The sequence below is a fragment of the Bos grunniens genome, chromosome 6 (genome assembly GCF_055505025.1).
Source record: "Bos grunniens cultivar Pamir isolate PY7600 chromosome 6, Bosgru_T2T1.0, whole genome shotgun sequence".
Taxonomy (NCBI): domain Eukaryota; kingdom Metazoa; phylum Chordata; class Mammalia; order Artiodactyla; family Bovidae; genus Bos; species Bos grunniens.
The window spans coordinates 93,791,364-93,816,044 of record NC_141170.1 but is presented as its reverse complement, the minus strand read 5'-3'; the positions used below and the strand labels follow the sequence as shown (position 1 = coordinate 93,816,044).

Below are 24,681 nucleotides of genomic sequence, written 5' to 3'. Positions count from 1 at the left end.
ATTTAAAAATATATATATTTTTTTGAAGTATAGTTGACTTACAATGTTTCAGGTACACAACAAGTATATTATTTTTGAAGTTATTTTCCGTTATAGGTTATTATGAGATATTAACTATGGTTCACTATGCTATACAGTAAACCTTTGCTGCATATCTAGTTTTTTAATTAGAAATCTAGCATTCTGTTCATACTAAGTCAAACAAATGGAATCAAAATGTCATAAACTTTTTAGTTAGGCAAAAATTGATGTTTTCTAATATATATATTATACTTATTATTTATATATATGTAGACAAAAGCTTTTCTACTATGTTTAATAAAGGCTTTAGAAAGAACATTAAAAAAAAAAAAGAAGAGATGGAGAAATTGGAAAACCTAAACTCAATTAAACGGGAGCACTGAATATGAAATAGAAAAAATGAAACTAGATAAAAGTAAAAGATCATTCTATAGTGCAGTTGTTTTTAAACATGACAAGGCAAACTTTTTCTTTTTTTAAAGAGATTGTGTGATGATTTTTAAGAGAGCTTTTAGCTTCAAACTCTGATATCTAAATATAAAATAACTAACCTCCAAGTTTAACAAGAATAGAAAGAAAAAAAGAAATTCCCGATCTCATGTAATGTTTTAGGAATGCTAAATTAAGAGAGTTGTCAGAGGAAATGAGTTTGTTCCCCAGTCTATGGTGAGCTCCAGTGCAGAAGTGTTGTTCAGTCTCCCAGCTATGTCCGACTCTTTGTGACCCTATGGACTTCAGCACGCCAGGCCTCTCTGTCTCTCACCATCTCCCCAAAACTTGCCCAAGTTCACGTCCACTGCATCAGTAATGCCATCCAGCCATCTCATCCTCTGACGCCCTCTTCTCCTTTTGTGCTCAATCTTTCCCAGCATCAGGGACTTTTCCAGAGTTAGCTGTTTGCATCAGATGACCAAAATACTGTAGTTTAAGCTTCAGCATCAGTCCTTCCAATGAGTATTCAGGGTTGATTTCCCTTAAGATTGACTGGTTTGATTTTGCTGTCCAAGGGACTCTCAGGAGTTCTCCACCACCATAGTACAAAGGCATCGATTCTTCAGCTCTCCGCCTTCTTTATAGTCCAGCTCTCACAACCATAGAGGTGTTATCAATGCACTAAATACATGGGAGGAATATTCTAAGGCAGGTATCTTAACAGTAGAGTAATACCAAAATTTCAGATTTCCCCAAAGGAAAAGCAAGCACAACAGTCTGAGAAAGAAAGATTGGATATAGAAAAATACCATTGAGACATTTATTCAATAAATGTTTGGTACTAATGCAAAACCCTAAAGAAATATATCTGCTATTCTTACTAAAGTCAAAGATCTAAAAACGTAGACACTTTCTTTATGTGTATGTGTGCTTAGTCAGTCAGTCGTGTCTGACTTTTTGTGACCCCACAGACTGCAGCCACCAGGCTCCTCTGCCCATGGGATTTCCCAGGCAAGAATACGGGAGTGGGTTGCCATTTCCTTCCCCAGGGTATCTTCCTGACCCAGGGATCAAGCCTGCATCTCCTGTGTCTCCTGCACTGCAGGCATATTCTTTTACCCACTGAGCCATCAGGAAGCCCTCACTTTTATTACATTTAAGAAAAATATACTGAAAGGGAGGCTTTTAGTCACATGGTTGAGAACCAGGCTTTAGGCAGTGTTGTCCAATACAAGCTTCTGTGATTATGGAAGATTATGGATTATGGAATACAGCTGTGCACTCCAATGTGGTAGCCCCTGGTCACATGTGGCTAGTGGCCACTTAAAATATAGTTAATGTGATTCAGAAGCTGAACTTTAAATTTTAATTAATTTAAATAGCCACTTATGTTTATTTGCTAGCATATTAGACATCCCAATTCTATAGTCATGTTGACTTATGTTCGAATCCCAGTTGTGCCTTTTTATAATCCATGTAACCTGAGGGAAAACAATAAAACTTTCTAAGCTTTCAGAGTCTTCAGGTAGAAAATGCAGACATTAATGACACTCACTCTTTGGGGAATGTTGACGGTTAAATGAGATAATGTAGATAATAGAGTTATCTGCTTAACAGAGTGCCTAGTACAAATTGAATGCTCAATAAGTATTACCAAATTATTAATGAATATCAAGACATGATAAGAATATGAGATATAAATCCAATTGAAATAAAAGAAAAATTGTCATCTTAACAATGAAAGAGTTGTTCTTTGCCCTATTGCCATATCTTATTTTCTTCATAGCATTACCACTCTCTAGAAATCATATTATTGATTTGTTCATTTACACAGTTTTTATGTTTACCTTGCAAGAACATGAAGTCCATGAAGGTGGCTTGTTCATCAATGTCACTGTTTTTAATAAGTCCAGTATCTTGACAAGCACCTAGCCCATAATCAGTACTTTATGAGCTGAGTAGATTAATGACTAAACAAACTAACCTAATCTCAGACTCTCCCAGGAACCTGCTTATCAAAAGAGAAAAGACACCTTTTTCCCATACAGATAGTTTATAGGGGATGATTAATAATGGGTATATGGTGATTTTATAAAATAGTATGGATTGATTAAACCAAAGTTAATGCTACTCTTTTAATAAGATTTAGAACTTCAACTCTCTGGATTGTTTTATTACATAGGTACTCAAGAATTGCTGAGTGCTTTAAAGTACTACATATAAAATTTGCAAATAAAAATGATATTCCATCAAAATTAATTGCCTTTATTTTTGCTAAACTTGTTTTTAAAGGAAATTCAGTCAAAATATGAAGATGTTTTCCTGAAAGTAAAGTTCAATTAACATAAACAAAATGGAGATAATACACTTTTATTCACTTATTTGTTTCAAATGCATTTCGCATGATTTAGTATTCACTGAAAGTACAGTCTAAACATTTTTTTAAAAACATTTAAATCATCTCTAATTTGCAGTACCACCACAGTTAAAATATATTAAGTTAATAAAGTTATAATTTACATAATATCACTGACACCAAAGTATACTAATATAAACTGAACTAGATTATAATTTGCTCAGCAGAAAGCTCCACCAATTGCCAGAGTAGTATTCTGAACAGTGATTGACATGTAGCAATCAGAAATACAGTCAGGATTTATAGTCTCAAAGGATCTATAATCTAATATTTCAGATCCAGGTGGGAAAAAAATGAGAAAACACTCTGCTACAGTTAAGAAAAGTGGTATCTTTGGTTTGCTTACTTTGCTCCTGTTTTAAATCATTAGATATGACCATCACATCTAAGGACAAAGAAGTGAATAAGTTTACATCAGATATTCAAATACAAAGTAATAATTCTTATTATAGCTAAATATTACACAGTATTTACCATCTGTTCAACATTGTTACAAGACTTTGTATAAAAAGCATACTGTCCTTCTGTCCACTGGTCAGACAACACAAAAACATTTCCAAATGAAACTCATTACCTTTCCCACAAACCTGCAAATCGCTTGAGTTATTTTCTTAACTATTATTTATTGTTACCAATGTACTCTCTTTAAGGACACCTTTAAAATCAAAATATGGAGACTCAAAACATTATTTTATTTTTTATTTTCTATTTATTCATTTGGCCACACCCCTCAACATGCATGTGGCATCTTAGTTTCCTGACCAGGGATCAAATCCTTGCCCCCTGCTGTGGAAGCTCAGAGTCTTAATCACTGGACCATGAGGGAAGACTCAAAACAGATTATTTTAATATTGGATATGTTGAAAATATATGCATGGAAAATAACATAGTTAAAATGCAGCTTTACTTTTGGGTCCCCATCCTCTCTTTAAAACACATTCAGCTGAGCTAAATGTTAAATATCCAGTCTCATATAATAGTTAGAACTCCAAATTTTAATCAGTTTCCAAATAATTTTTTGTTAATTCTTCTTCCCCCAGTTCTGGCTTCAGGCTGGATGTCTGCAATGAGCAAGTCACCTGGGTCGCTTCTTTTTGATTTGTTCCTGTTGCTTCTCCACCTGCCAGATGGGTAGCTCCTGGATTTCTGGGCCTGGTTCAGAGAAGGGAGGAAGGGAAAGGAAAAGAAGGAACTAACTCATGCCAGGCTAGCCCCTGGTCCAGGAAGGCAAAGGCAGTGCCCCCTCTCTGGGATGATGGGGCTTTAGTGGATTCCTCAATGCTTTACCATCATGCCCCTACCTCCTCCCATTCCCTTGACCCAGAGGAATCATTTATCTTCCCAGTAGTCACTTACAACTCCTCTCTCACGTGAACCTCCAGGCTCCTTCTGCTAAGGACTCCTCCCCATGTCAGGCCTATCAGACAGATGTGGAACTCACACTGGATTGTTGACCTGCAACCCACATCTGGGGAGACGCTCAGGCACCTCCACCCTGACAATGGCTTGGAAATAGGCCAAGCTGTAAAGCAGGAGCCACTACCACCGAAGCGATTCATCAGCCTTCATCCTCTCTCCAGACGCTCTGGGCAAGAATCAGACCCCAGGGTGTGGTTCCCTTAGCTTCTCAGACAGGAGACAGGCACCGTCTATTTATTTGGCAGTCAGCCAATCCCCAGTAGCTAAACTGCCTAGCTGACCTGAAACTGACCGAAAATACATGAGAGATTCCAACAGAGATCAGAAGAGCTACCCAACGAGTCTAGTCTGAATTGTCGACCAATGGGGGTTGGATGGTTACTCGGAAATAGATAATGAATACCAAGTGACCAAGTTCTCACCAGTATCATGTGAGCAGAACTGAAACCCACATGTTTGGTTTCACTAGCTTTCTCCTTTTTTTGTTGTCCTTCAGTCACTAGTCGTGTCCAACTCTTTGGACTGCAGCATGCCAGGCTTCCCTATCCTTCCCCATCTCCCGGAGTTTGCTCAAACTCCTGTCCATTGAGTTGGTGATGCCATCCAATCATCTTATCCTCTGTCGCCCCCTTCTCCTCTTGCCCTCAACCTTTCCCAGCATCAGAGGCTTTTCCAATGAGTCAGCTCTGTGCATCAGGTGGCCAAATTATTGGAGCTTCAGCTTCAGCATCATTCCTTCCAATGAATATTCGGGGTTGATTTCCTCTAGGATTGACTGGTTTGATTAACTATAAGTAATTTAGGAATCAAATTCTTGCCATCTTGATGCTTGGGATCCTCTAGGATAGTGGTTCTCAAACCTGTTGTCTCAGAACCCCCTCATACTCTTTTTTTCCTCTTTCTTTTTTATTTTTTAATTATGAAAGTATGATAACACATTTATAGGAGACTTGGAAATGCAGAACAAAGTTACCTATAGTTTCACTATATATTAGAATTATTTTTTAAGTTAAGACTTTTGGTTAGAGTTTAAATAGTAAATTCTCAAAAATTATTAGAATGAATATACAGAAAAGTAGAAGGGTATAGTAGACCTGCAAACCACTATGAACCAATTCAACATAACTAAGATTTATACAATTTTCACACAACAGTGGGATACAAATTCTATTCAAGTTCCCATAGACTATAAACTAGGACATACTGGACCATATTCAGGGACATAAAACAAGGTGCAAAAATTACATGCTCTAAAGATATGTAAATAATACAGTCTGTTCTTTTATTCCCTTTTTTTGGGGGGGGGGGTGTTTTATTCCCTTTATACTCTTAAAAAATCACTGAGAACCCATGAAAACCCTAAACATTGACAACACCAAATACTGGCAAAGATGTGAAGTATCAGTGCACCCCAGGAGGCAATGTTCCTCTACCTTAAAAATCCCAGGGCCAGTGACTTTCTTAGTGGTCCAGTGGTTAAGATTCCACACTTCCATTGCAACAGGCATGGGTTCAATCCCTGGAGGGGGAACTAAGAACCTACATGCTGTGCTGCACAGCAAAAATAAAAAATAGAAATCCCAAGACCAGATGTCAGGCAACAAGGGGCCATCCCTGTAGCTTCAAACCCCCCCAAAGTCATTCAAATGAGCCAATTCTAAGGTGTTTCTCCTGCTCTGCCAATATAGTAGGCAAAAGTAACAGCAGCTTTATCCACTATTAGCTCAACACAGTGAAAAAGACAAATAACAACTGAATATTATTATTAAAATAGTTTTGACCTCTCAGACCCTCAAGAGTATCTTAGAGAATTTCAGGAGTCTGCTGTCCTGGAATTCTCTCTACATCTGCATGGTCCAGGTTAAAAAGTGTAAAGTAAAGTGAAGTCATTCAGTTGTGTCTGACTCTTTGTGATCCCATGGACTGCAGCCTGCCAGACTCCTCTGTTCATGGGGTTTTCCAGGCAATACTGGAGTGGAGTACCATCCAGGTTAGGTGACCTTCATAGTCAGCCTCTTTAAGGAGAAAGCTAGCCATGCCAAACGTGTAGGTGTCACTTCTGCTCACAAGATATTGGCAAGAACTTGGTCACTTGGTGTTCAGCTATTTCTTTCTTAATGTTTATTTTTATTTATTTATTTGACTGTGCTGGGTCTTAGCTGTGGCACACAGATCTTCGATCTTCTAGTTGTGACATGCAGGAACTTTAGCTGCAGCATGCACACTCTTAGTTGCAGCATGTGGGATCCAGTTCCTTGGCCAGGGATCAAACCCAGGCCCCCTGCATTAGGAGTGTGAGTCAGCCAGTGGGCCACCAGGGAAGTCCCCATTAGTTATTTCTGAGTAACCATCCAATCCCCATTGGTTGATAATTTGGGCTAGACTCGTTGGGCAGCTCTTCTGGTCTCTGTTGGAATCTCTCATGCATTTTTGGTCAGTTTCAGGTCAGCTAGGCAATTTTGCTACCAGGAATTGGCTGACTGCCATGTGAAGGGATGATGTGACTAGTCATGTGTCATTCACCATTCAGCATGCTAGCCCAGGCTTGTTCACAAACAGCAGCAAAATTCCAAGACTGAGTGATGAACTGACAAAATATCATACCCACTGCATTCTATTAACCAAAGCAAGTCATAAGGCCAGCTCATACTCAAAGGGTGGAGAAATAGACTCTACATATTGAAAAGAGAAGCAACAAAGTCACATTGCAAAGAGTACGGAAGCAGAAAAGAGAATCATTGCAACCAGTCTGCAAGAACTCTACCACACATGGCTAAAGCTAACCACCAAGGAAAGTGAGAGTCTTCAATTGCAGCCGTAAGTTTATGAGTGTGTGTGTGTGTGTGTGTGTTGCTCAGTTGTGTCCAACTCTTTGCAACCCCATAGACTGTAGCCCACCAGGCTCCTCTGTCCATGGAATTCTCCAGACAAGAATACTGGAGTGGGTAGCCATTTCCTTCTGCAGGGAATCTTCCCAACCCAGAGATTGAACCCAGGTCTCCTGCATTGCAGGCAGATTCTTTACCATCTGAACCAACAGGGAAGTCCTAAGCTAAAGAAAAGCAAGCTAGGAACACCTGCTCTTGCAGATGTCAAGACAAATAGAACGGACGAGAAGCCAGAAACAAACCTACACACATGTTGAAACTCAGTTATAAATTAGTGTGTATTCTATATCTGTGGAAAACTAAGGACTAAAGACCTCAATGTGAAAGCCAAAACAATTCTACAAGGCAGTAGAGAATATCCTTACAATCTGGAAGAAAAGAAGTGTCTTTTGTGTAAGACCCAAAGTTACCATAAGCAGGGAGAAAATGCCACATTTGACTATACTAAAATTTGGACCTTCTGTTCATCAAAAGACACTATAAAGAGCACAATAAGGTGAGCCAGTGTGGAAAGGGGAGAGGAATCAGTAATTACATGACAGGAACAGAACAGCAAGGCAGAAGTGGCTAAAACTGGCCAAAGAACCATAAACTGGAAGGGAATTTCTGTAATGCAAATAACTAATAAAAGGATATTACCTGGAATTCATGAAAAACTACTACAAAGAAAAAATGAAAAAAGGGCATAAGCATTTCAGAGAAGAGGAAACAATTGTGATGAATAAATATATAAAAAGATGTCCAGACTCACTCATAATAAGGGCAAAAATTGAACCCAGATGGCATTTTGTGCCTCTCTGATCTTGCAAATACTAAAGTATCTGACATGCCAAATGTCTTCAGAGTGAAAGTATTTAGCCTCAGAAAGAGTTGTGGAAAACAACTTGACCAAACATAATAAAGTTGTACATGGCACACTCTCTAGCCCAGCAATTTCCCTCCTAGGTCCACGCATTACAGAAAGTCATGAGGAGCCATATACAATATTCATAGAAATATTGCTCATATGAGCAAATGCTAGGGAAAAAACAAATATCTAAACAATATGTAAGCAGATATATAAATTATACTTTCATATTTTGGAATTCTATATACAGTACTTAAAAGTGAATGACTCAACAGAAAGAATCTCAAAAAATGATGTTAACCACATTAATAATAACAAAAGACAAAGCAAATCATAAAAAAAAAATATGGCACGATTTCTATTGTGATAAAAATATAGCCCAAGCCAAACAGCATATTGTCTTAGGAGTTTATTCTGTCGCCAACTTGACTGAAGCTATGAACTACAAGTCCCAGAGTTTCCTTCCTTCTATGGTTTGAGGTTAGCCTTGGTTAAAAGAGGAACTTGAGCAATACATTGGAGGCAGAGGAGAAGCTGCAGACACTTTCTTTTTTTTAATGCTTCCTGTAAAGTTTATTTGCAGCCATTGTGTGTGTGTGTGTGTGTTTTACAATTTTTGAAGGTTACACTCCACTCACTGTTATTATTACAAAATACTGGCTATATTCCCTTGAAGCCTATCTTATAACCAATAGTTTGTGCCTTTCACTCCCTCTCCCTTATACTGTATCTCCCCAGCCCCCTACTACTCCCCTCTGGTATGTTCTCTATATTTGTATATAGAGTGTGTTCTCTATATTTGTGAGTCTATTTCTTTTTTGTTATTCACTACTTTGTTGTATTTTTTAGATTTCACATATAAGTGATATCAAATAGTATTCATCTTTCTCTGTCTGACTTATTTCACTTAACATAATGCCCTCGAAGTCCATCTGTGTTTCTGCAAATGGCAAGACTTCATGCTTTTTTTTTTTTTTTTTTTTTTTATTGCTGAGTAGTATCCACTGTGTATAGAAAGGTGTGGGCAGTCAGATGCGGTGGGCAGAGCAGAGATGCCAAGGAGTGCCAGCTGAACTTCCTCTCCTCATCCCTCAGCCTCTTTTCCCCACTGCTGGCTTTGGACCAAGACAGTGGGCAAATGGCCCCCAGAGGGCAGCGGTGCAGAGGCGGTCACTTCCACAGTCCCCTCCAGCTCCCTCTTTGTGGCCCCACCCCACTGCTGGAAGGGCTTCCCTGGTGGCTCAGAAAAATGGTAAAGAATCTGCCTGCAGTGCAGGAGATCAGGGTTCGATCACTGGGTGGGGACGATCCCCTGGAGAAGGGCATGACAACGCACTCCAGTATTGTTGCCTAGAGAATTCCATGGACAGAGGAGCCTGGTGGGCTACAGTCCATGGGGTCACAAAGAGTCAGACACGCCTGAGTGACTAACACACTTTCTATGGCTGGGGGACATGTTTCAACACTTAGATTCCCCTGCAGGTCTGTCTCGTCCAAGACCGCGATGCCTCAGGAGGCAGCCTAGTGTTTTTTTCTGCACTTCTCCCATGGTCCCCTGCAGATTTTCACTGAAAGATCTCAGGTATAATTCCTATAAGAAACCCCTCATCCCACATCGCTCACAGTGGCTCTGCTTTCCTGACGAGACCCTAACTGATAGAGCGAAAACTATACAGATGAGCAGAGAGACACCTTACACAAAATTCAAGGTACTGGTTTTCTCTTGGTGGGTGGGTGCATAGTAGGAGGACAGCATTAAGGAAGGGTACGTGGTGGGTGGGTGTGTAGTGGGAGGACACCATTAAGGAGAGGCACACAGGGGACTTCTGAGGCACTGGTATGTTCTTTTTTCTAAGATATGTGGTGGGTACATGAGTATTCATTTCTTTAGCATTATTAAATTGCACAAAATATATACTCCTGTATGTGATACAATTTATAATTAAAAGTTAGAAATAAAAAAGCTAAAGTGAGAGGTTTCAAGCCAGAGGGTCCCAATCTTTAGGGAAAGTTAAGATGCTTTAAAGGGGAAGGAGAACACAAATCTCATGACTCAAAGAGAAAGGCAATGGTGTTAGCTCCCGTGACAAGGTCTCTGTGCAGAGAGAGGCAAAAAAGGCAGTCAGATCCAGAGGCCTGGAAGGTGAGATGAGAGACTCAGGGTGCAATGAATATTCATTGCATATATATTGGTTCTGCTGGATACTGACTTGAGCTATATTACTTTGGGCAAATTGATTTAGGGCACTGGGACTTAGTAGAAATCTAGATGATCAGAAGATGGGACCTCCAAGAAAAGAAATCCAAACCTGGATTCCAGAAGAATGTATCTGCATCTCAAATAGAGACAGACAATCCAGGGAGTGTGTCCTTGAGACAACAATAAACTGCTACTGCCTAAACAGCCACCAAAAAGCCAGGTTAAGGAGGAGGGATGAAAAGAAACCAGGAGATGTTTGACAACAGTGTTTTTGGAAAATATTTCATGGACACTTGCTCAGAATTAAAATTCCACAACGTTTATATACTACTGTATGATGGAACATCTTAATGTAGCAAAATGCTACTAACTCTGTGTACTGTAGTTTATCTATGTTAATTGAGGACTGATAAAATCTGAAACAACAATCTGTGATAAAGATGGAAAATAAGGTTTTGAAAAATGTACTTTTGCAAATCCAGAAAATGAAATGGCCACAGGATGGCAGTAAAAGGTAAGAGATAAGGCTAGCCCATGTAGTTTACTAACCCTTAGCAGCAGCCCTTAAGTGTTTTAAAGATATATAAAACTTCCAGTGTTTACAGAATATAACCTGTAAACTATTATTAAAACTTGGTGTACAAACAAACAAAAATATCCTAAATACTGGAGTTCTTTGACTAAAATTTGTTTCTTCAAGTAACATTTTACTTGCCCAATTTATGATCATGACATCATATAGATACTGTGCTTCCTATACCTCTATCTTCAAGTGTGAACTAATATTATTACAAATAAATTATAAAGTAATTCAGTTATATTTTAAAGGACATTCATAAGCAAAAGGCAAGATTTCCATCTTGCTTTCCCTTGAGTTCTCATTGCTTGATACTCTTCCTCTGCCTTTATCTCATTTCCAATCAAAGTCATTGATCATCTCAAAAAATATTTTTAAGGACTTCCCTTGTGGCTCAGCTGGTAAAGCATCCACCTGCAATGTGGGAGACCTGGGTTCAATCCCTCAGTTGGGAAGATCCCCTGGAGAAGGGAAAGGCTACCCACTCCAGTACTCTGGCCTGGAGAATTCCATGGACTGAATAAGTCCATGGGGTCGCAGAGTGGGACATGACTGAATGACTGTTACTTTCACTTTTTCTGTTCACTTTGAAAATGATCCTTGAATTCAAAATCTTGTTTTCAGTAATCTTCTTGGTAAATTCTTCACACTCATAAATGTAAACAGAACTCACTAATATACTTCCAATTTTAACTTCAACAGCTATCACTTCAAAGTGAATGGGCAAATAGCCAATGAAGGAGTTTTAATACAAGTGCAGTCTCATCAAAGGGATATCAAGTATATGTTGTATGTGTTAAACATATTCTGGATTTCAGAGATTTAGTATGAAAAAAATGAATATAAAATGTATCAATATTTTGTATATTGAAATAGAAACTATAATATTTTATATATACCAGATTAAATAAAAACATAATTTTAAAAAATTTAAAGGAATATCAAGGATAACTGTGATTAAGAGAATCACGCATTATGGGGCAAAACTTTGGAGCATCATGCATATTCACTAATTTGTTCTACATTAATCCGTTCACGTGTGCAAGGTACCAGGCAGTATAATATGTGCTGGATATCACAGCAGGAGATAGACATTGCCCTCAAGGAACTTACAGTCCAGTTGGGCCAACAGACAGACAGATAGGCAGATGCCATGCAGATGACCACTGCTAAGGGTGGAAGTCAAAACACAATAATGGATGGTATGGGGAGGGAGGAGGGAGGAGGGTTCAGGATGGGGAGCACATGTATACCTGTGATGGATTCATTTTGATATTTGGCAAAACTAATACAATTATGTAAAGTTTAAAAATAAAATAAAATTTAAAAAAAGAAAACACAATAAGCGCTAGAAGCTGAATCTGTGAAAGTGAGGATTTGGGTCAGTTTTGTTCAGTACCTCAGAGCAGGAATGGCAGCATAATTTACGAGGCCCAGTACAAAATGAAAATATGGGGCTTCTTGTTTATAAAAAAAGAAAAAATGTTAAGAATTTCAAAACAGCAACAGCAGGGCCTGCAGCCAAATGCGGGGCTCTGCTGAGTTCAGAGCTTATGAAGCCACTCTGGTCCAGGCCTTAACCTGTGCCTGGCATCCAGTAGGCTTTCACTAAATATTTGTGACAAAAAGAGGGGACTGGACTTGCTAAATCAGCCAAGATTCCCAGAGCCCTTCTAGTTAGGTTGAGATGGGAAGGTCAATACCCCCAGGGAACAGTGTCGAAGACAAAGTACACGTGTGAAGCCCCACAGCAAGAGGGAGCACCTGGCTCATGGGGGAACTAGGGGGTCATAAAATCAATTGAGTAAGTATTAATCTGGGCTTCCCAGGTGGCACCAATGGTAAAGAACCTGAGAACCTGCCTACCAATGCAAGAGACATAAGACCCAAGGGTTTGATCTTGGGAAGGACCCTCCTCCAAGGGAAGACCCCCTGGAGGCAGGCATGGCAGTCCATTCCATTATTCTTGCCTGGAGAATCCCATGGACAGAGGAGCCCGGCAGGGTCGCAAAGAGTCGGACAAACTTAGCACATCGCCCAGATTACCCCCACATTGTTAAGGAAGAAAAGAAAAAAGAAGGGGAAATACTTAGTGTATATCTGCCATTTTTTTCCATAAAATTTTCTCTGTTATATCCTGTCTATGTGTGCATGTCTGTATACTGCATCACAGTGCAAAATACTGAAAATTATTTACTGGGTTAAGGTCAAAAAGGCATCAAAGGCCCTAGGCTACAGCAGAGGAGAAGGAGTCTGGGGTGAGCAAGAAAGCGCAAGGGGGAGATGGGGACAGTGAATTTCAGATGAGCCTGGAAAAGTAGCAGGATTAAGTTCAAGCAGGGCCTCGCACACCTTATTAAAAATTTAGATGCCATTCGGATGGCATTAAGAAGTCACTAAAACTTTTAAAACGAGTGATGTCATCAGATTGCGCTCACAAATTAGCTGCCATTTGGAATGAATTCTGCATGCTGCAAACCTTGATTGCCTTCCAGTAGCCCTGAGAATAAAACACTAAATCTTCCCCTGGTTTACAGGGTCCTTCTAGATTTGAGACTGAGACCAGACCTCACTGGGACTGACTCCCGACTAACTCACTTAACCCCAAAATGCCAGTCCTCTCCTTTCTCCTGGGTACCATTTAGCCTCTCCCTGGCTGTGCTAGAAGCCTTCTTGTTCCTCTGCCCTCTGCTGGGCCTCTACTTGGTGAATTCCTCCTCATCTTTCTGGCCTCAGGTTAAAGACCCTCTGGGCATCTTGGGCTGCCTTTCTCTGAGCTCCCACTTTCCCTTCCCCTGGAATAAAACCCTGGAAGCCCTTATCGTGCTGAACATTTGAATTATTTCTCATTTAAAGACTCTGTTACCACTAGGCTATAACCTACAGAGGCAGAGACTGTCTGAGGGGCTTCACTGCAGCATCTAACTAGTGAGCAGCCTGAAGGGACATGGATGACATACAGTAAGCTCTGAGCGGACATAAACACGTGGAAGAAAACACAACTCCTGGAAGCATGGCTTACTATCAAAAACTGTTACAACAATGCATGAGATCAAAGAGAGGAGCGATGGAGAGGAATGGGCAGCTGCAAGAGCTCTTGGAGATGTACAGTTGTACAATGTACAATACATTCTCATGTTCAGTCATGTCCAACTCTGTGACCCCAGGGACTGTAGCCCACCAGGCTTCTCTGTCCATGGGATGTCCCAGGAAAGAATACTGGGGTGGGTTGTCATTTCCTACTCCAGGGGATCAAACCCGCATCTCTTGAGTCTGCTGCATTGACAGGTGGATTCTTTTTATCACTGTGCCACTTGGGAAGCCCCATGAACAGTTGACGGGATGCTGATTATATTATGTGCTGAGATAACTGCATTTTACCCAGCCACTGGGCACCCTCTCTGACATAGGCTTCTTCCTACAGAAAGTGAAACTCCATTTAGCTAATGCCAGGAGAACTGTGACCCTAAAGAATGTATGAACCGGGAGCTACTCAAGACTGCAGTGCCCGCTCTACAACTCTGGTAAGCCTCCAGGCAAGAAGGAATGGAATCAAGAGCTAATTCCCCTACTTCAGAAAAGAGGAGCAGCTCAGACTTGGATGGGGCTGGGTGTCTTTTTTCTTGAGAGACTATTTCCTTTCTCAATATCTCCCTTGAAATGTAACATCTGTCCTTGAGAAGTTTCCTGCTGAACTTATTGGTTCATATAATTAGAGGAACCAGCATATCAGCGGTCTGCAACTAAGGGAATATTGAAAAAGGATTCCCTCCTGTCCTTAAGCTTAGATAGGTCTTCCTCCCCACAGTTCTGAAAAAGGAGCTCCAGTCTTTACCTGTGACTCCAGGAAAGACACTGTGAGCATCTTATTTGTAACTCCCAGAAATGTTTCTCAGATTGGCTTTGCTCCCACGTTTCCTAGCCTCCTCAACCTACACTTTCTTTCTTACCCAAATTCCTCCAAACTCTCTTTAAACTCTCAACTTATGACCTTTTTCAGTTTCTCAGCTCTTTGTTATACATACTTTGCTTCTCTCACTAAGAAACCGACCCCTCTCTTTTTAACTCAGGGGTCCTGTTGAATGTGCCTCAAGAATGCCAACTTGGCCTTCACTTGACGAAAACATTTCATTTACATATTAAGTCTATTTAATGGAGTGGAATCTGTACACCACACGAGAGCACGAGCTCAAGTTCTACAGCAGGTGCGGATTTCAAACTTGGACTCCACTCATCGCACCCAAGTCAGTGAGGCTTCCACCTGCCATGGGTTCTTTACCAATGATCTGCTCAGAAGCAGCCCCTCCTCTGGAGTGTGGGTGAGAGAGTAGAGGTAAGTGAGCACACACTTCTCCCTTTTGGGGATGAGACAGGAGGAAGACAGAGAATACTCACGAGTGAATTGTACACAAGACTGAGTATAGACTCCTTACACTTATAGATTTTATGTGATACTAAAACCAAATTAAACTTATAAATTCTATTTTAAACACTAAAAAGATATATGTCCAAATTTATCACATTCACTTAATGTGACAATTAAAAGTGTTTTGTTGAATCTGCCATATCATACCTATCAGTACGTGATGGCTTTGAATTTGTGATATGTATAATTCTGTACTAGCTGAGGATTTAGTTTTGTCACCACTATTCAGTACTCAAACTACAGTTCTGCAGACCTAGTATTATTATTTGTAGAAGCACCACTTTGCGGTATGCAGGATCTTAGTATACCTGACCAGGGATCAAACCCGTGCCCCCTGCATTGGATCACCAGGTAAGTCCTGCAAAACAGTTATTTCTGCAAGAATGCCAACTTAGCCTTCCCTTGACTTCATTTATATATTAAGTCTACTTCTGTTTTTTCTCACCACCTTGTGATGATACAAGTGAAACTTTTTGGAACCAACATAATTATGAACATAAACAAAAGGAGGCAAAGAAATTGAGTTAGACCTCAATTAGAAGATGATTTAGGGGATCTCAAATACTATTTTTTATACTAGCATCAAAATGAAAATATTTTTGTTTCTTATAGATAACAATGACTTTGCAAGGAAATACAGCTCTAAAATATTGCTGGGTGACTACCTTCCCTAATACTCACATAACCCTCTTTCAGTCTCCTCCATTATCACTTCCTCAGTGGTGAGAGTAACCAAGGCTTATCCAGTTGCAACAGCCAGCTTTTAGAGAGGTTTATCCTATAATATTCCTCCCAAAGTTCTAAAGTCCCAGGTGGTCTCTCCTTCCTCTCTCTGAACTCAGAGTATTTATTGACCATAACAATTGGCAATTCACCATTGAAACTTTTTCTGTTTATTTTATTATCTTGTTGTTGTTCAGTTGCTCAGTTGTGTAGGACTCCTTGCAACCCCATGGACCCAGGCCCACTGAGGCCAAGTTGCAGCACACCAGGATTCCCTGTCCTTCACCATCTCACAGAGCTTTGCTCACTCATGCGCATTGAGTCGGTGATGCCATCCAACCATTTCATCCTCTGTCCTCCCCTTCACCTCTTGCCTTCAATCTTTCCCAGCATAGGGGTCTTTTCTACTTCTTTTTATATTATCTACTTGCATAATTTAATAAGTTAATGCCTGGCTTATACTAGATTTGATCTCTGCTACCCCTTCCTGGAGCAGGAAATGACAACCCACTTCAGTATTCTTGCCTGGAGAATCCCATGGTCAGAGTCTGGTGGGCTACAGTCCGTAGGTCACAGAGTCTGAAAGGACTGAGCGACTGAGCGTGTACGCATGCATCCCTTACAAACAGCAGTAACCAACATCTTGTTCTCAAATTTATTTGCATCCTTACAGTATCTACAGCCATAAAACCCTTGCTGACTGATAGGAAAGTTTGTCCTTTTTGATCATTTTGTGCTCTTTATAAGGCACCTACACAGTCCTCCTCTGGTTCTTGTGTGATACTGTTCTTTAATTCCTCTTGACTCTGCCAATGAGAATTAATCACTTGCAACGTGTCAGCTTGGATCCTCTGAGAAGCAGATGCCAAATGAAACAAGAAAGGGTGCAAGGGATTTATTAGAGGAAATGTCTGCAACGAGAAAAAAGCAAGAGAAGGCAGAGAGCCCTCAGACCCTGCTATATGTCTGATATTTGCATAGAGAAAGAGGTATTGGGCGGGAAGAGCCTCAGACAGAAGCAAAGTCTCAGCTAGCCAATGGGGTGTCCCCACACTGAATCTGAGCTGACTCTGTGATCCGTGATTTGTGGACAGCAGCCCGGGGGAAGTGTGGCCTCACATCTTGCCACAGTGGATCCAAAGGTGTAACAGCTGGGCTATCAGTTCACTATGTTCCCAGTTGCAGATCTCTTAAAGGGACATTGGAGTGGTGCACGTCCACAGCCACCATATAGAGCTTAATGTAAATATAACAGTATGAATATAATTCAAAGTGTTTCTGCTTCCAAAAATGTTTGCATATAAACCCCTGCACACATACCTGCATTTTGAGCTTAATGCAAATTATAAAATAAACATTGTATTTCAGAAATCACTGAACATGTAAGAAATCTGGACAGAGGAAATTAGAGGCTTTGATCAATTTCTAAGACTCTCAAGTCTTCAGAGTTGGACACAACTGAAGCGACTTAGCAGCAGCAGCAGCAAAGTCTTCCAAGGAAGAATGAAAGCATTCTGCATATGCTTCCCTTCCCAGTCTTGAAGCATCTCTGGACTATGCCCAAGGCATCTGCTCTTCTCAGACTCCTCTTTACACAATAGGATCAAGTAAACGTCTTACCTAAACAGTACCTCTTTTGCAGAGGATGGGGTTTGGGAATAGATTAGTCAACTTTTTTTTTTTTTTTTCCTCACACAAATTAAATTTACAGAATAAGGTCCATGCTTTAACTCCAATTTGCTGCATTTATCAGGTACAAGTGAAATATGTTCCCAAATGTGGTGACACTAAACAACTTCAGAAAACTCAGTCAAATCAACCCAGCTTCAAGTAAAAGCCGAATTTCTCTGGCACATTTATGTATGTATGTGGTATGTATGTATGTATTTGTGCTAGAAATTTAAATAATAAGAATTTTTGAATGAATGCTTGAAGGGAAATATATTAAAAACACACATTTTGTTTGTTTTCTTTAGTTTGTTTGTTTTCTGAGAATACCCCAAGGGGAGAATGCGACAGTGTGTTAACTATTTATGGCTGTGATAACAGAGTACCATAGACTGAATGGCTTAAACAGTGAGCATATATTTCTCACAGTTCTAGAGGCTGGAAGCCTGAGATCAGGATAGAGCTCTTGGTGGGGACCTTCTTCATGGCTTATAGACACAGCCACATTCTTGCTGTGTCTTCTTGTAGAAAAAGAGAGGGAACAAGCTCTCTGGTCTCTTTCCTTAAGCACACAAATTCCATAAGAGGGCCCCACATTCATCTATACCTAATTACGTCCCTTAGATCCCCGTCTCCAAACACTATCACAGTGGCAGTTAGAGTTTCAACATATATGTTAGGAGGGACACAACATTCTGTCCACAGCAGAAAGGAACAACACAAGAGGCAAGGGAAAGTCTTAATATTCTAGACTCTTGGTGTGCGTGTGCGCTCAGTCACTGTCGTGTCCGACTCTTTTGCGACCCCATGGGCTGTGTAGCCTGCCAGGATCCTCTGTCCATGGGATTTCTCAGGCAAGAATACTGGAGGAGGCTGCCATTTCCTCTTCCAGGGCATCTTCTTGACCCAGGGATTGAACCTGAGACTCCTGTGTCTCCTGCATTGGTGGGTGGATTCTTTACTACTGCCCCACCTGGGAAGCCCCCAGATCTCTTGGAGATGAAGGCAATCCTAGGCCAAACATGAAGCAAATGCTTTACTCTCAACCCCCAAATTGTCACAGTTATTGAGGCTGCTCTATTTTCTATTTACCAACGGGAGCCAGGAATGTAAGTAAATGAGTGAGGACGGCCTAACGAATTGTATCTGACTATAAGTTGGGAGGAGTAGAGACTGACAAATTAGAGACAAATCTGGCTGCCTTAAATAGGACAATAGTGATCTGAGCCCAACCTTGTAAGAATTTAGTTTTGCCACATCTTCTGTTGTTTAATGGTAATGGACTTTTTTTTTTTCTGTGAAGTCTCTTATTTATGATCAAATGTTGGTTCAAAACACTATATATATATATATATATATATATATATATATATATGACACTCTTTAGACCAAACAAATGTGCCTACAACCAGTTTTATTTCACAGGCCACTAAATTTCAGCCTCTCTCTTAGTGTGATGCCTTCCCTAGAAACGCTTATACTAATGCTTGTATAATGCTTGTAAGCATTTAAAGGAAAAAATTCTGGCAAGTTAGACTTTTAGATTAAAAGAAAAGGAGGAGATTGAACACTATACCTTCCCTGAGCCCCCTAAATCTCAGGTGTACACAACTACCCTTCTAACAAGGTCTAAGACTAATCTTGTTGGAAAACACAGTCTAATTAAATACTTTGATTTTCTATAAGAATCACATCCAGAGTACTCTTTCTACCCCCTTCTGATGCCTATGTCAGAAGCTTTCTCTATCTCCTTTATACTTTAATAAAACTTTATTACACACACACACACAAAAAAAGAATCACATCCATCTTCCATAATAGGGTAATTTCATCACTCGTGAAAAAGCATACAGTCTTTATTTTGGTGAGTACTCTAATTTTATTTAAAAAACAAAACCCTTAGCTTAAAGGAGCTTTTTTCCAGCTGATGTATAATATAAATGACAAGCCTCCCAGGTTTGCCCTAGACCTCACATTTGCCTGGTCATGGTCTGTATGTGCTATCAGTCACCATCCCTAATTTAAAAGGTATCTAATATAAACAGAAAGGTAATTATCAGTTCAAGGCCTGATTCTATAGGTTAAATGCTTGAATGGCTCCCCAAAACACCGTTGGGAACCACAGGCCCAGAAGTGCTAGAGCATCTCATCTTTTTTGTTGAAAAGTTAAAATAGGGCATCTTATCACCATGGTTACAGAGTTCTGTGAGTAGTCTTGGTCTCTTACCAACCAAAAAGATCAGCTAAGTGACCAACAGGGAATCTGAACTGCAGCTGTGCTGACATGCTGATCACAGCAGAGGAACTCGGGCAACTTGTGGCATCTGGGAGCTGATATATGCCTTCAAATAATAGATCCACACAAGGAAAAAAAATTGGAATGTTTTCCAATATTCATAATTGTACAAATCAGTGTGAACTTGGGTTTATTTAAAAAAAATAAGGGCTTGTATTAATATTTGCATTAATATCATTTCATATGTATAAGATCAACAAAACTAAATTGAACTGACAGAAGCAACATGCATTGTGTTCCCTAAAATATGTAAGTGTACATGAATATGTCCATGAATAACTAACTTGCATTGGGTATTTTCTATGTAATAGACATTGGAATGGATGTTGTGGGTGATACAAATAAAGTAGGTAACCTACTCTCCTTCAAATAGCCCAGAAGCTAATTAGAGATTTGTAAATGGAAACACGATTACCCAGCGTAGTAAGTGCTATGTAAATGTTGTCTATGAATTGTTATGGGACCCAAGAGTAAAGAATAATTTTTGGGGAACTCCAATGAAGCTTCCTAGTGGAAAGGGCATTTGGACTGATTCTTTACAACAAGCAGGAAGATACAGCCTGTGCAGAGCCCAGCTGGGAAAGAGCGCCACCTGTAGTCATGAGGGTAAGAAAGTCTTTGTGGCTGGAGCTCCGGGGGTGGATGCAAGCTGCAGGGGCTGAAGCTGAGGCAGGGGAGGTTATTTGGAGCCAGAATAAGCAAAGGCTTTCATCCTGGATTTAATATTGTAGGCAGTAGGGAGCCAGTGGGACTTTAATCAGAAAGCAAGATGATCAGATTTGCTCTGAATGTACCCTCAACTGTCATATGGAGAAAGAACTAGCATAGTTAGAGGCCCACTATAAATGTATAATGAGCATACTATTCTGACGCACCAGGCTCTTTGCTGCTCAAAGAACTTTTATTCAATACGTATTCATAAGAAAAACTTCTGAAAATATACATATCAGCTTTAGAGTAAAATATATCCATATCTCCAAGGATTTTGTGGATAAAAAAAGCATCTCATGTAACTTTGTATAGTCTCTAATAAGAGAATTGTTTTAATGAATCTCTTTCTCAAAATTCTGAGACTGAAAGATTTGTTTGTTTGATTCTCATGCATTTTGCATTTCAGAACCTTGAAAATATGCCTCTGCATAAAACTAAAAGAGGCTAGAGGTTATTTTAAAGGGAAATTCCAAAGGGAAAAAAGCAAAAAACACAGCACTCCCTTGGACTAAATTAACTCTGATATCTATAATGTATTCTTAGGGAAAAAAATGCAAAAAAGAGAAATGCTACACAATGAAAAAGGAGAAATAAAGAGAAACAACAAAAAGAAATCCAAAGAGAGTTTGAAACTGTGTTTTGTAGCAATCCCTGGGTAACAGTAAATATTTTCTACCTTCCTCCTGCACCACCACTGATGAGTCATGAAACCTAGACAACACTGACTCACAATTACATTCACCACAAATCATCAATAGACATAACTCCAGCAGCTTCTGTCAGCCCTGGAAGCCTGAGTCAAAAAGAATCCTCAAGAGTTACAGGAACATGACTTCACTCATAGCCCCATAATATTTTCTTGCTGATTCCACAAGAGAAGATTACTGAATCTAACTTGGCAAAAAAGACAGATTATGTCAGTATCTCTAGTAATATGCTAATCACACACAGTATCTATAATCAATGATCATTATCTATAATCAATACATTAGCTATGGTAGTGATATAATGCTGCCATTTTCCCATTTTACAGATCAGATGACAGTCCTATAGAAGCTGAGCAATGTTTCTAAAATCACACAGTTGGTATGTGGCCCAGATAGGATTAAACCCATGACTTCTTGATTCCAAAGCTTGTGCTGTCAAACAAGTAACCAATATAAGAAGGAATGGCAAATGGCAGTTGGGTAACACAGTTACACAATTCCATAGTTTTGGGAAGAAGGAACCCCCTCTGTCCAGCCTGAAGGGTCAAGGAAGTCTTCCCAGCAAGGGTGGCACTTGATCTGAGTCCAATGTACTGGATGGATTAAAAGATGAAGAAAGCCCATTCCATTTAATAGCAAACGTGAAGAGATGTAAATCTTAAGTGATGTAAGATGTAAGTCTGTACATGATTAACCACTCAATATGTCTTATACACCTATCATGTGTAAGGTACCATGCTGAAGATACAGTGGTGAATAAAAAGGCAAAGAGAGGGAAACATTCTTTGAAAATTGTTTTAAGTATCGCTGCCTTACAAGGTTACTGGGTCAACCAATATAACTATAGCAAGAAGATGGTAGAGAAAAAAAGTAAGACAAGGCTGTCAAAATAATTTGGAGTGGATATTGTAGACTAATACGTTTGTAATTATGATGACAATTTTTATGTCATATCTCAGTATAAAATTATTTTGAAGTGGCTTACAAAGATATTGTGAACATAATAAAATGTAAAAATCTGAGGAAATTGTAGTGAAGAAAAATAAATATAAAAAGTAACATGAAACTTGGGTAAGGTCAATCATAAGTTCAAATACCTGCTGGAAAGGGCTTAAATTTGGCTCTATACTTCCTACCCCCAATAATAACAACAACAAAAATCCTGTTATATGGTCCCATAAGACAAAATAAACTAGGAGTAACAATGATGACGACTAGTGTTTATCAGTTATCATGTACATCTATAATATGGGGCTTGATTAATTTATACGTATTTTCTTGTTTAGTGGTCACAATAACCCCATAGATGAGTACTATTATAGTCTCCATTTTACAGAGAAGAAAACTGGGGCTTAGGGAAGCTAAGCGAATTTTCCAAAATCAGCTCACCAGTAAAGGCTGGCAACCTCCAATCAAGAGAACTCCTTGCCTTCCTCAAGCCTAGGAATATAACCACTAAGGTATATCTGAAACAAATTGTTCATGTAAGTCCTAAAGAAAATAAACCAAGCAGTGAAGAACAGTCCATTTCAAACTTCAATGTGCATATAAAGTACCCAAGGATCTTTTGTGTGTGTGTGTGTATGTGTGTGTGTGTGTGTAATAACGTTTTATTAAAGTATAAAGGAGATAGAGAAAGCTTCTGACATAGGCATCAGAAGGGGGCAGAAAGAGTACCCGCTTGCTAGTGTTAACAAGTTATATAATCCAAAGAATGTCTGGAGGTTGTAAAGACCTCATCAGACCTACTCCCATAATTTACATTTTAAGATAACAGTCAGAAGGTTTGATCCAGAGACTGTCCTTAGGCAGGATACATTATTGTTATATAATCCTAAGGAATGTAGAGAAAGAAAAAAAGTTTGTCCTTTCTTCCTCCTTGAGAATTCCAGACCCCTCTCTCCTTGGGGACCCCTAGACTCCTTATCAACCTGCCTAGGAAATGATTCTCTCATTCCCCCCTTTTCTTTTAGGAGAATTATGTTGCCTAGGGAAAAGGGGTGTCGTTCTCGTTCCATAACTGCTTCTGAGCTGAAAAAGGGGCGTTGTCCCTAAATTGGTGAGGCAATATATTCTCCTAATCCTCATATTGAGGATATCTGGTCCAGGGGCCCCAAATAGTAGTTGGAGGAAGCTACAGCAGTAGCAGGAGTTTGAGCAACCATTTATAACTTAAAAGCTTTCATGCGGCTAGAAACAAATCCAGTTATACAATCACAGATGCAGGGAGCAAACAGCAAAAACAAAACAATCAGAATCAAAATTAAAAGTCACATTATGTCCATAGTTAAAGTGCAAAGTGTTGCACCAGTCCATTTTAGGGTTGGTAAATGTCATCAGATGAAGAAGAGGCATTGCATGCGATTGTTGTCGAAGGTATTCACAGACTTGGAGAAAGTCTTTTCCTTGAAGTAGGGATGTCCACCACCAGAAGCCTTCCACTGATGAAGAGGGGAGTGCTCCACAGACCCAGCAATTAGACCAATTTTGGAATGCAGCGTAGGAGTGAGCCCAGGACAGGAAGGCATTGTCTTGAGGATCAAACGGCAGACTCAGGATGTTTGGAGTCAGCAGAAGTAGACTCACATATATTATCAGGCCCATGTGCTGCCCTTTGCTTAACTCTAGAGCTCGGGTCAGAGCCACAAGCTCCACTAACTGAGCACTGGTTCCCTGGGGGAGAGATTTTTGCTTCCAAAACCTGTTCAGCAGTCACCACAGCATAACCTGCTTTACGCTTTCCATCGTGAACAAAAGAACTGCCATCTGTAAATACTTCCGTGTCAGGATTGTCTAATGGGGTATCCTTTAGATCCTCCCGAGCTGCATAGTTTAAAGTTAGGAATTGAGAACAATCGTGATCAGGTGTTTCATTTTCCTTCTCAGGAAGAAAAGTGGCAGGATTTAAATTTCCACAAACTTTAAGCTTAGTTTCTGGTCCTTCTAACAACAATGACTGATACTTAAGAAGCCTACTGTCTGTCATCCAAATATTAACCTTAGAATTTAAGATTCCACTCACACCATGAGAAGTCAGTACAGTAAGGTTTCGTCCATTAATTATTTTTAAAGCTTCAGGTGCTAATAAAGCAGCTGCCCCAATTACTCTTAGGCAGTGGGGCCACCCACGTGAAACTACATCTAATTCTCTGCTTAGATAAGCAATAGGTTGCTGGTGAGGCCCTCGGGGTTGTGTCAAAACTCCCAATGCCACACCTTTTCTTTCAGTGACAAACAAATTAAATTCTGACCCTGTGGGGAAGCTCAGAGCTGGAGCTTGCAGGAGAGCAGTCTGAAGAACCTTAAAAGCCTTCTGAGTTTCTGGAGACCAAACCAGTTTGTCGGTTTGG

At 39.8% G+C, this 24,681-nt stretch overlaps 1 long non-coding RNA gene across 1 annotated transcript; it reads left to right on the top strand.

The window, feature by feature from the left end:
• The first annotated feature begins 6,774 nt into the window (after window positions 1–6,774).
• LOC147371026 (uncharacterized) lies at window positions 6,775–17,904 on the top strand. The gene is made up of 4 exons (XR_015166242.1): window positions 6,775–7,105; window positions 14,225–14,324; window positions 14,871–15,133; window positions 17,318–17,904. It is a non-coding gene; the product is annotated as an uncharacterized LOC147371026 (long non-coding RNA).
• Window positions 17,905–24,681: the final 6,777 nt, after the last annotated feature.